At 41.4% G+C, this 13921-nt stretch overlaps 1 pseudogene; it reads right to left on the reverse strand.

The window, feature by feature from the left end:
* Nucleotides 1-1074: 1074 nt before the first annotated feature.
* LOC133552906 (uncharacterized protein K02A2.6-like) lies at nt 1075-9348 on the reverse strand (annotated as a pseudogene).
* Between the last annotated feature and the right edge of the window lie 4573 nt (nt 9349-13921).

Genomic DNA, 13921 nt, shown 5'->3' on the forward strand with positions numbered 1-13921 from the left:
GTTTCCTGTTTATATTTTGTAGCCAAGTTTTATACTTCCTTGTGAGCGCCCTTAGTTTGATTATTTTTAATTACAGTGTTTGTTTATTTAATAAATCATGTACCTGAATTCATGCCTGACTCGTCCCACATCATCCTTGCATCGAGGAAGCACAAACATCCACAGCCCAAGCCTGACAGCTAAAAACAGTGGGATTGTTTCGCCATTTCATTCCATTTATTGAAGATGTTTAAATTATGTAAAAAACAACAAAACTGCTTTTACTGTAAAATTCTGGTGACTGAGCTGCCAGTTTTTAAAGTTTTTTGTTTTTTTTGCAGCTTATGTGAAAAAAAAAGTGTTAATGTATTATACATACATGTATATTCATATTTTACTCATTGTTAAAAGCGGGCCTCTGAGGGCAACCATAACTAGGTGGCCCGCAATAAAAACAAGTTTGACACCCCTGTTTTATTGTGCTCTGAATATGTAAAAGTGCCGTTTTAGTTAAAATATTGCATACAAGCCAATTTCTGAGTGTCTCTAAAACGAAGCGTTTTTAAAAGCGTGTCTTTTTAGATGCAAATAAACCCTTCCATGTGCCAGCCATGTTGTTGTTTTAGCCATGCACTTCTGACCGACAACTATCATAACTAAGAACAATATGCTACTTTTTTATTACAAATGGCAACAGTGGAGAATTTTAGCATCCAAACATGCAGTATATGTACGAGCTAAAGCTGTAAATATACACGCTATGTGAAACAACTTTGTACATGCGTGCAATAATATTATCCCAGCTACTGTACTTGCAGTTTGGTTAATATATTAATATATAATAATACTAAATGCTAACATTTGATTACATTTGTCAATCTACTGTTGTTGAACCACCGTTGCCATAATTTGCAGAAACTGTCTCCACGATTAAATGTAGAAACCCCAAAACCAGTGAAGTTGGCACATTGTGTAAATGGTAAATAAAAACAGAATACAATGATTTGCAAATCCTTTTCGACCTCTATTCAATTGAATAGACTGCAAAGGCAAGATGCTTAACGTTCGAACTGGAAAACTTTATTTTTTGCAAATATTAGCTCATTTGGAATTTGATGCCTGCAACATGTTTTAAAAAAGCTGGCACAAGTGGCAAAAAAGACAGAGAAAGTTGAGGAATGCTCATCAAACACTTATTTGGAACATCCCACAGGTGAACAGGCTAATTGGGAACAGGTGGCTGCCATGATTGGGTAAAAAAAACAGACTCCATGAAATGCTCAGTCGTTCACAAACAAGGATGGGGCGAGGGCCACCACTTTGTGAACAAATGCGTGAGCAAATTGTTTAAGAACATTTCTCAACCAGCTATGGCAAGAAATTTCGGGATTTCACCATCTATGGTGTGTAATATCATCAAAAGTTTAAGATAATCTGGAGAAATCACTGCACGTAAGCAGCAAGGCCAAAAACCAACATAGAATACCCATGACCTTGGATCCCTCAGGTGGTACCGCATCAAAAGGTGACATCGACGTGTAAAGGATATCACCACATGGGCTCAGGAACACTTCAGAAAACCACTGTCAGTAACTACGGTTTGTCGCTAATAAAAATGCCCTTGTGCCAACTTTTCTGCAATGTGTTGCTGCCATTAAATTCTATGTTAATGATTATTTGCAAAAATAAATTACGTTTCTCAGTTCGAACATTAAATATCTTGTCTTTGCAGTCAATTCAATTGAATATAAGTTTAGAAAGATGTGCCAATCATTGTATTCTCTTTTTATTTACGAGTTACACAACGTGCCAACTTCACTGGTTTTGGGTTGTGTAGTATTGGGTACATTTTCAAATATGTAAAAAAGTCCAATGCTCATTTGTTTTTATTTTTTATTCTCCAGTGTTTTCATTTTGTTTTAATGGCTGTTAAGGCTATAGCACTCTACTTTAGTGGTTCTCAAATGGGGGTATGCGTACCCCTGGGGGTGCTTGAAGGTATGCCAAGTGGTATGTGCGATTTTTTTTTAGTATTCTAAAAATAGCAACAATTCAAAAGTCCTTCATAAATATATTTATTGAATAATACTTCAACAAAATATGAATGTAAGTTCATGCGCTGTGAAAAGAAATGGAACAAGGCAATATTCAGTGATGACAGCTAGATTTTGTGGACATGTTCCATAAATATTGATGTTAAAGATTTATTTTTTTGTGAACAAATCTTTAGAATTAAGTTTATGAATCCAGATGGATCTCTTTTACAATCCTCAAAGAGGGCACTTTTAGTTGATGATTACTTCTATGTGTAGAAATTTGTATTTATATTTGGAATCACTTGTTTATTTTTCAATAAGTTTTTAGTCATTTTTATTAATTTTTTTCCAAATAGTTAAAGAAAGACCACTACAAATGAGCAATATTTTTGAACTGTTATACAATTGAATAAATCAGAAACTGATGACATAGTGCTGTATTTTACTTCTTTATCTCTTTTTTTCAACCAAAAATGCTTTGCTCTGATTAAGGGGTACTTGAATTAAAAAAATATCCACAGGGGGTACAGCACTGAAAAAAGGTTGAGAACCACTGCTCTATTGGATCAGGCTTGCTCGTTTTTTTGCATATTTGAAATAAAAATATATCAGTCAATCAATCAATCAAATCCTTCTGTATATTGCCCTGGGACCTAGGAGGCTTCCATGTCTGGCAGCAATGCTCGCTGGACCCCACTTCTGATACTCTGAGTAATGACATTGTCACGAAACACAAACATTTAGCAGGCACTTTTTGTAGTATCTTGACACTTTGGAATGAATGGGCGCCGACACCAGGCTGAAGAGTAGTGGGTAGTTTACTTCTGTGCTCCGGAAGAAGTGCAACACATAAAAGGTTCCCACTGGAAGTATTGCCCCAAACAGGAGGGTTCCGCCTTGACTACCTTGTTTCCGTTCCACTTTTGTTCTGAGATCTGGATGCACAAAATCTAGCGTTGACCTCAACCGCCTACCTTGCAGTAATTCTGCTGGTGATCTCCCTGTTGTCGACTACAGTGTGATGCGGTAGCTAAACAACACCCGTGCCACCCTGGTGTGGATGGTGCCCTCCCTGGCTTTCTTCATCATTGATTTGAATGTCTGAACTGCCCGCTCTGCACAGCCATTTGAAGACGAGTGATATGGTGCTGAAGTGACATGTTCAATGCCATTGTTGCTGAGGAACTGCTGGAACTCTGTACTAACAAAACATGCACCATTATCCGATACAATCACTTTTGGTAATCCTTGATTACTGAAACTTTTCCGGAGACATTCAATTGTGCTGTTTGCTGTTGCCGAGTCCACTGGGTATGCATCCATCCATTTTGAATATGCATCCATCACAATCAAGAACATGTGTCCCATGAATGGCCCTGCGTAGTCTATGTGCAGCCGCTGCCATGGTCTGCTAGGCCACTCCCACGGGTGAAGTGACGCTGCGGTGGGCACATTTCGATGCTCCTGGCATGTATCACACCTTTTTGCTGTTGCTTCAATGTCAGCATCCATTTTGGGCCACCAAAAGTAGCTACGGGCTAGTGCTTTCATTCGGGTGATTCCCGGGTGTCCATGATGCAACTGGCTTAGTAATGCCTTCCTGCCTGGCGGCGGCACTACCACCCGTGACCCCCACAAGATGCAACCATCTTGCACACTCAACTCCGTTTGCCTCACTGCATATGGTTGGAACACTGCATCTGTGTTTTGTTCTGGCCAACCTTGCTGTGTGAATTGATACACTCGTGACAGGACTGGGTCTCTGCGTGTCCTCTGGCTCACCTCTTTTGTTGACACAAGTGTTGCTTCCTCCATCATCAACACTCGTCCCTCATCTTTGTGAGTGGTCTCCTGTGGCATGGGAAGACGGCTCAGCGCGTCTGCGTTGATGTGATGTTTGCCTGGATTGTACACAATTACATATTCATACGCTCGCAATGTCACTGCCCAACGTTGGATGCGGGGGGATGCCATTTGCGGCACAGCTTTCATCTCATTGAACAGAGACAATAGTGGTTTGTGATCGGTACAAATTACAAACTTTCTTCCGTAGAGATATTTATGGAACCTCTGGATGCCAAACATGACTGCCAAGCCTTCTTTGTCTAGTTGCGAGTAGTTTCTCTCTGCATCTGTGAGTGTTCTTGACATGAACCCTATGGGTCGCTCTTGCCCGTCTGCCATTCGATGCGATAACACCGCCCCCACCCCATAAGGCGATGCATCGCAAGACAACACCAAATCTTTTTGGCTGTCATAGTGCACTAGCACTCTAGAAGACTGCATGAGTTCCTTGGACTTCTCAAACGCTCGCTCTTGCTCCTCTTCCCACTGCCACTTGATGTCTTTACGCAGCAGTTTGTGCAATGGTGCCAACAACGTCGAGAGGTTCAGTAAGAATCGATTGTAATAATTTAGGAGTCTTAAATATGCTCTCAGCTCTGTGATGGCCTGTACCTTGTTCGGTAGCGGGTGAAGCCCCGAGGCGTTCACAATGTGACCCAGAAACTCGGCCTCACTCTCTAGGAAAGCACACTTCTTACGTTTCAATCGAAGTCCCGCCTCTCGTAGCCTCCGCAGGACTTCACTCAGCGTCTCCAAGTGCTCGCGGTCACTCTTCCCGGTTAGCAAGATGTCATCTAAGAAGACTGCCACGTTAGGGATGCCCGCCATCACCCCTTCCATCAGCCGCTGGAAGATCGCAGGACTGGAGGATACCCCGAATGGCAAACGATTGACCTAGAAGAGACCTTTGTGAGTGTTGAGAGTTACATATGGTTTTGATGATTCGTCTAGTGATACTTGTTGATAAGCATGGCTCAAGTCTAGTTTCGTGAATTTTTCACCTCCTGCGAGCTTCTCAAATAGGTCTTCCATCCTTGGCAATGGGTACTGTTGGAAGCTAAATTCACTGTGAGCTTGTAGTCACCACAAATGCGCACTGAATTGTCTGGTTTTAGCACAGGCACAATTGGTGCCGCCCACTCTGCAAACTTGACTGGTTCTATTACCCCTTGCTCTGTGAGCCTCTCTAGCTCCGCTTCAACTTTCTTTCTCATGGCAAATGGTACCGGTCTGGGCTTGTAGAACTTCGGCGCCACGTCATTGTTGATGTATATCTCGGCTGGCGGACCTGTCCAGGTTCCGAGCCCCTCCTTAAAGACGTCTTCATTTTGTTGAAGCACCTCTTCCAGAGTGAGCCATGCTCGGCCCAGCAGGTTTGGTCCTGCTCCTGCTACCACAACTACCGGTAGGTGTTTGACTTTGTCTTTGTGTGTCATCGTTACGCTGGCTTTCCCCAGGGTTGCCACTTTTCCACCCGTATACGTTTTCAATGCAATTTCACATTTTTGCAATTTCTTTGCTTTTCCAGTCGTCCACAACTTCCTATATTCTTTCCTTGTCAGGATAGTAACACTGCAACCAGTGTCCACTTCAAACTCCACACAATGTCCATTTAAATCTAACTGTGTGGTTATGGGATCAAATTTTTCCAATTTTGAGTCTTTGAAATTGTTCATTGAAAACTCTTCCTCCTCACTGGATTGTGCCCCTTGGGACTCTTCCACGTAATGTGTTTGCTGTTTTTTTACTTTCTTGGTCATTGACTTGTCCATTTTTCCTCCCCCCTTAACTTGCCGCCGCTGGTCACTAGGGGGCGCTGTCTTGCACATTCTCCTCAGGTGTCCTTTCTTACCACACCCATGGCATGTCTCATTTACAAAGCGGCAGTCTGGTGCCATGTGCTCAGCCCCACACCTGTAGCACGTCACCTGCCCACTCGTGTTCTTCCATTTAGGTTTTATGTCGATGTCATAAACCGCTTGTGCCGCTGTGTTTACATTTACTGCAGCCGCTGCTGCTCTGCCCTGCAGGTCACGCACATCTCTGTTCGCTGCTTCCATGGACTGTACCAACTCCAAAGCTTTCTCGAACGTTAGCTCTGACTCCGCTAACAACCGACGTTGCATGCGATCATCCTTGATGCCACACACTAATCTGTCTCTCAGCATTTCTTTTAGCTTGTCCCCATAATTACAATGCCTTGCCAGGTCCCTCAACACAGCTACAAACTCCAACACTGTCTCGTTTTCATTTCTTGTCCTTGAATTAAACTTGAATCTCTGGACAATTTCACTGGGTTTTGGGTTGTAATGGGACTGAAGCAATTCTGTCAACTCCTCAAATGTTTTCTCTGACGGCTTCTCCGGGCTCATCAAGTTTCTCATTAAACTGTACCTTTTCCCGCCAACGGAGCTAAGTAAAATCGCCCGCTTTTTTCCCACGTCGGCGATTCCATTAGCCTCAAAATACTGTCCCAGCACCTCACAATACTCTTCCCAACTCAGATCTTGGCTGTCAAACGCCGTTAGTGTTCCTACCAGACCCGCGGCCATCCCGTCACCGCTACTGGTGGTCCGGTTCCACGCGTTAGCTCCGCCGTTAGCACTCCGATGCTATCTCCGCATAACCGAGTCGCTCCGGTTACTCGCTGGCCAACATCTTCTGCAATCCGCGTCTTAGAACTCTCCGCCGTCCTCCCCTCGAACAGCTTTCCAAAAGTTCACCGATTTTCTCGTCGCCAAATGTAGTATCTTGACACTTTGGAATGAATGGGCGCCGACACCAGGCTGAAGAGTAGTGGGTAGTTTACTTCTGTGCTCCGGAAGAAGTGCAACACACAAAAGGTTCCCACTGGAAGTATTGCCCCAAACAGGAGGGTACCGCCTACCGGACCCTCTATAATACAAATACTACACTTTTTACTTCCTTAGATGAGGTTGGATGTTTGTGCAGTGAGCTGTGCTGGTTCATACCAACAATAACAGAGCATTTACGGTCATCGAGTCGCACTGTGAACATATTTTTTCTTTGGACTACAACTGTAAGCTGGCACTGAGGTTTCCTGGAAAGCCGTTACCATGTCCGCTGATGTCTCAGGTAGGTAAAGTCAGGGCAAATCTCTTTACAAATACCCCCTCAACCCCTCCATTAGATTAGATAGATTAGATAGTACTTTATTTATTCCGTCAGGAGAGTTCCTTCAGGAAAATTAAAATTTTCAGCACAATCCCATTCAAGATCAGACAAACATTACAGGGAGACAGAACAGGATCGCTGACGGGTCTGCCGGCTTCCAGCGCCCCTTACAAAAAAGATGACATACAGGTAAATAAGGGGGGAGGGGGGGGGGGGGGGGGAAATTAGAAGATTAAAAGAAAAGAAAAAAAATCGGTCTTAGCCTAGGCCCTGGAGTGGGGGTGCAGACTGAGGCCAAGGGAAAAAAACAACAACTCATAGCCATAGTACACATCCCTCTTACATGTGTGTAAGAGGGAAACATCAAACATCAAAGAACACAGAGGACATTAAAGGCATTAAAGCAGCAGATACAACCAGACACTTCTACATACATCTATGAATAAAAATTTAAATAAACATATACACTGTGGTGGCCTCTGTGGTGTTACACGCCATCGTCTGCTGGGGAGGAGGGAGCATGGCCAGACACAGAAGCAGACCCAACAAAGCAACCAAGACAGCTGACTCCACTCTCGGCCAATGTCCAGTCCGCATGGATGAGCGAGGATGGTTTAAATTTAAATTCAAAATTTTCGACCTCTATATGGAGGTCATATACTCAAAAACAGGAGCCAACGGGCATGAGAAGTTGTGTTTTGAATAAAATGACCCTATTTATACAGAAAAAGGATTACTGGTACATTTTCTGCAAGCGTTTCATTACAAGTTTGTGGCTCCTCCTCAGGTGGTTTAGTCTACAAGAAATGAAACTGCACTCTGTGATCTGTTGCTCGGCCTGCACAGTGTTTCCTTTTTCTTCCACTGACTGCGTTTACTTAAGCCGGGCATTTGGCCAGACCACCACAACAGTTGTGGTCCAATTAAAAGAATAATGAGGTCTGCTATTACTGCGTCAGTATACAGTAGATGTGTGTGTGTGTGTGTGTGTGTGTGTGTTCTTGTATTTCTACCCTTCTTGAGACATCAACAAGGAAAGGTACCTTCCATATATGAGGACTGATGAACGAGTTAGGACCGAAACCATGGTCCCAATACGGAAAACCATTGCATCTAATAGAGAATGTCTCATTTCCACCCCTGGTGGTGAAATCTATCAAAATAAGGGTGGTCCCAAAAAGGAGGGATTTTTCAAATTGACTGTGTGTGGGTTTTAAAAGTGTTCCCCCTCTGGTCAACATATGAAATAACAAGTGTGTGTAAAAATTTGTAGTGCTCCATCTCTGGCCAACAGACATAATAACAAGTGTGTGTAAGAAATTTGGCCGAATTTAAGGAAAAAAAAAAAAGGGAAAAAAATTATATACATATGTAACCGGTGGTCTATTCCTTTGCGTTGTGTGTTTTTTATGGAAGACGACCAACACCATGAGTTTCTCCACTGCACTTTACTGATAATACAGAATACAATTGTCATCAAAAACTTTGTGCCATCGTCGAGCCCCTACACAAATATAATAATGAACAAGAAATGAATTAAAGTTCTTAACAAGACAAAATATTTTCTGTCGTCGCATGGACGCCTACCTTTCCCGTTATCGTAGACAAAAAGGGAAGTTGGAGGGCGTGTCTAACGCATATAAAAAGACAGGTGTCACAGTAATTATTGCAGTAGGAGGGACAACGAGACAATGGTTCCACATTGACAAAACATCAAACAATATTCAGGTATTTACATGTAACTTACATCCATTTTCTACCGCTTATTCCCTTTTGGGGTCGCGGGGGGCGCTGGCGCCTATCTCAGCTACAATCGGGCGGAAGGCAGGGTACACCCTGGACAAGTCGCCACCTCATCGCAGGGCCAACACAGATAGACAGACAACATTCACACTCACATTCACACACTAGGGCCAATTTAGTGTTGCCAATCAACCTATCCCCATGTAACTTACATATTTTGTGTAATTATAACAATAATAAAACATTAGAAAATACATTATTTACAAGACGTAATTGACCCTGTTACACATACAATATACATATATATACAATATATATATATATATATATATATATATATATATATATATATATCCATCCATCCATCCATCCATTTTCTACCGCTTATTCCCTTTTGGGGTCGCGGGGGGCGCTGGCGCCTATCTCAGCTACAATCGGGCGGAAGGCGGGGTACACCCTGGACAAGTCGCCACCTCATCGCAGGGCCAACACAGATAGACAGACAACATTCACACTCACATTCACACACTAGGGCCAATTTAGTGTTGCCAATCAACCTATCCCCATGTAACTTACATATTTTGTGTAATTATAACAATAATAAAACATTAGAAAATACATTATTTACAAGACGTAATTGACCCTGTTACACATACAATATACATATATATACAATATATATATATATATATATATATATATATATATATATATATATATATATATTGTAATAATCCCAGGAATGCAGGCTCATACAACTTCTCCGTTTGTCTTGTCTTTATTGCACAAGATGTAAAATAACCACACAACAGCTCTCATGCGTCCCTCCAACGATTTAAAAAAAAATACAAATAAAAAATAAAAATCTCCTGACGATTGAGGGAACCCCTCATGAAACAGTTCTGTAGAGATGAAGTAGTCTTGTGATTTTTCCGACACATACATATTGTGCTCTACCACGGTATCGAGCACTATTCTCTGGATAATCCAATTAAGACATATATATATATATATATATATATATATATATATATATATATATATATATATATATATATATATATATATATATACATATACATATATATATATATATATATATATATACATATATATATATATATATATATATATATATATATATATATATATATATATATATATATATATATATATACATATATATATATATATATATATATATATATATATATATATATATGGATATATGTGTGTAGAAACAAGTAAAAAAAAAAAATAATTTGTGAACTAATAGCAGTCTTTTTCTCACATGTCGACGCGTTTCTAATAAAATTGGGAACAATTTCTCATATTCTTTCTGCTTCTGTAATATTGCAATATTTTCTCATAAAATTATTACATTTTTCATGTAAAATTATCACTTTTTAATGCAGAATGGTGACGTGTCTTATAAAATTCTGACTCGTATGACAATATTGCCAATGTTTTTGTTGTTCTTACAAAATTATGACTTTTGTCATAACTTTGCCAAGTAAAATTCCGATTATTTTTACAATATAGCCAAAATTTTAAAGTTTACTCATAAAATTGTGACTTTTGTTGAGTAAAATTACAACTCTTTTCATAAAATTGCCAACATTTTAAGTTGCGATTGTTATTGTGTACAATTCCAACTTTTGTCATAATATTGCACAAATATTCATTTTTTTCTTGTAAAATTTTGACTTGCTTTGAGTAAAATTCTGACTTTACTACAAAATTTCTTGTTAAATTGTGAGCTTTTTCTTGTGAAATTCCAACTCATTTTTCACAAGCTTTTTTATATTTGCATAGTTTGTATACATTATTAATGTTGTTAGTACAAATCTTTATATATATCTGGAAGGGGTGGTCCTAAAGACGTGTGTATGTGTGTGTGTGTGTGTGTGTGTGTGTGTGTGTGTGTGTGTGTGTGTGTTATCAAATGTGGACCAGAGAGAAAATAAAATGGACTTTAAATTTAGCACAATGAAATGTAAAGCCTTTACAATCATGATACTCATGAAGATTTCAAAGATCTCAAACCTGCACTTCGGAGCTTTACACCCTGTCCTCGCTCATTATTTTGTACTTCTTCACGCCCAAGGACGCTGACTGCGCTTTTAGGGAGTGAGCGTGGCCAACAACGCGCTCCTTGTTTCTTTTTTTGCGCCCCATTCTTATGCTACATCTCAGAACCTCCTCTCCCTTCTGTCAAGGCCACCTTTTTGTTCCTCCCACTTGCTCGACCCAGAAGAGGTCAGAGCGAGAAAGAGCAATAGTCAACACACACACACACACACACACACACACACACACACACACACACACACACACACACACACACACACACACCATGCAGCAGTACAAATCTTCTCCGTCTTATCGGGGACAAGCCACTGATAAGTGTGTCTCCACTCCCCATCCGAGAGATCCATCTCGGAAAACATCTGAGACGCGGCGAGGGGAAAAAGTGGAAATAAATGCGCGACAGATTGATGGCTGCATTGACTCCCAGGCCCCATCCTGTCCTGTACTGTAAATGTGCCAAATCGGCGGAATTAAAAGTCTGCTTGTGAGCGTGAAGCCATGTTGAGATGATAATTAACAGGGTTTAGATGACAAGGGCTGTGGGAGTGGGCGGGGGTGTGTTTGCACTCTTTGGGAGTGCTGCACCTGCAACTAATGATGTGAAACTTCATCTGGCACGGACCTCTCAAGATCAAACTGGCACCTGATGAACATGAAAACACACTTACGGCGCAAGATGTTGACTTCATCGCTATCTGCTGTGCTCTGCGGGGACAAATTAGCCGGCAAGTGCCTCAAAAAGTGGCCCCGGGTTTTAGAACTGCCCTAAATGATGTGTAGGAGCAGACTTTCACTTAATATGTACTTTTCTCAGCGTCCGTTCAGAATCTATACACACTTATGGACTTTTTTTCATACTGCATTAGGACCGCTTTTGAGTTTTTTGGGCGTAAGAATACAAGATTATTCTGGTACTATTCCCACATCTTCTGTTTTTATGGAATTGTTACAGTTGCGGATGGTGGTTTGCTGTGTGACTCTGGAATGCAGGGACGGCAGGCAATGTGCAGGTTAACATATACCGTATTTTTCGGACTATAAGGCGCACTTAAAATCCTTTCATTTTCTCAAAACTCGACAGTGTGGCTTATAACCCGGTGCGCCTGATGTACGGAATAATTATGGTTGTGCCTACCAACCTCGGAACTATTTTATTTGGTACATGGTGAAATTATAAATGTGACCAGTAGATGGCAGTCACACATCAGATATATGTATAGACTGAATATGATGGCAGTCACACTTAAGAGATACAGACTCTATGGACAGGACTCACAATATTATACTAGATCCACTCGACGTCCATTACACCGGTCGCTCTAGGGGTGTGGGGGGCTCCCCACATCTGTGGTCCTCCCCAAGGTTTCTCATTGTCCCATTGGGTTGAGTTTTGCCTTGCCCTGTTGTGGGATCTGAACCGAGGATGTCGTTGTGGCTTGTGCAGCCCTTTGAGACACTTGTGATTTAGGGCTATATAAATAAACATTGATTGATTGATTGATTGACGTATAGACTGCAATATGATGGCAGTCACACATAAGAGATATGTATAGACTGCAATATGATGGCAGTCACACACAAGAGATATGTGTAGACTTCAATATGACTCAAGAAAACAACACCAAAATGTTAAATGTACCATTGAAAATATAGAACATTACACATGGCGCTCAAAAATCTATCAAAATGGTTTGGTACGACTTTGGTAAGCTATGAACCCGCACCGCTTGATGGATTGTACTGTGCTTCAACATGCAATTATTATTATGGTGTGTGTGTAAGGTATCTGGCCTTTTGTTTCACAATATTATGCAAAAGCAACTTTTCTTCCCTTCTGATACCTGCTGATCTGTATTTGGGATCTGCATAAGTCCTGAACATTTGCCTGAATCCGCCGTTGTAGTCGATAAGCTTCTTCTTTTTCTCTATCTTCTTCTCTATCTCCGCTGTCGCCATTTTTAATACAAAGTAGTGTAAAGTTTTTACTTATATCGGTCACTAACTCGCCATGAAGGCCCTAAAACATACCGGTCTAGTGAGTTTACATTATTCACCCAAGGAACGTTAGTCATTAGAGTGTTCCGGTTGGACAGTTTTTCATGGGACACATTTCCGGCGTTGTTATTGCACTAGTGAGCCACGGATGAGAAGATGCTGCTCCGTTATTGATTTCAGTAAAGTCTGAATGTCATTAAAACAGTTTGCTCCACTTTTGACACTTTTTCCACTCCCGTTCTTGCACATTTCAACGCTACAACAAAGATGACGGAGAAAAGACGAAGTCGAAGGTGAGCCACGTAAATAAGACCGCCCACAAAATGGCGCATCTTGAAGCGACTGTCAGAAAGCGGCTTGAAAATGATCTGTAAAACATAATCCATGCAACATTTTGACCAAAGAACCACCATTACATGTTATGTAGACCACAAGAAAGTGTTTTCAATTTAGAAAAAAAAACAACCTCTGTGGAGGTCCCTCAGACCACCAAAACCGCCATGAGAACAGGGTTATAACACTGTGATTAGATAAGAAGGCCCACCTGGACCATCTACGCACCTGTCGCTATCTTTGAGGCCAGTCCTGGCACAACCCAATCCAGGGCAGGCCCACAACCCCTTCAATGCGCCCTACAATCCAGGCCACATTTTTAGGAAAATAGACCTGACTAGACCCGCTCATCGGCAGTGCGCCTTATAATCCGGTGCGACCTATGGTCCGAAAAAAAAGGTATTTCAAACACGGGAAAAGCAGGTAGGACAAGGCATGAGCCATGGGTGATTCAAAACTTTTTGATAATACAAAAACAGGTGCAGAGGCTAAACTTACTGGAATGGAGCAAAGCACAAAACAATCACAAACAATAAACCAGCACCAAATAAAAGCAGCCGCTGGCAGGTCAAGTAAGGCTACCGCACAGAGGAGGAAAAGTAACTACAAAAATCTGAACGCTGGACAGAGAACTAAGGAAAACAATACAGATTACCGTCATGCAGGTGGTGACAGTAGTCTCCCATAAAGGAATGGATCCCAGACGTTCTATAAGCTATGAAGAACTCGAGGGACAGCACCAGCTCCCAGGCTATGAGTCCCCA

This window comes from Nerophis ophidion, linkage group LG05 (assembly GCF_033978795.1).
Source record: "Nerophis ophidion isolate RoL-2023_Sa linkage group LG05, RoL_Noph_v1.0, whole genome shotgun sequence".
Classification (NCBI taxonomy): domain Eukaryota; kingdom Metazoa; phylum Chordata; class Actinopteri; order Syngnathiformes; family Syngnathidae; genus Nerophis; species Nerophis ophidion.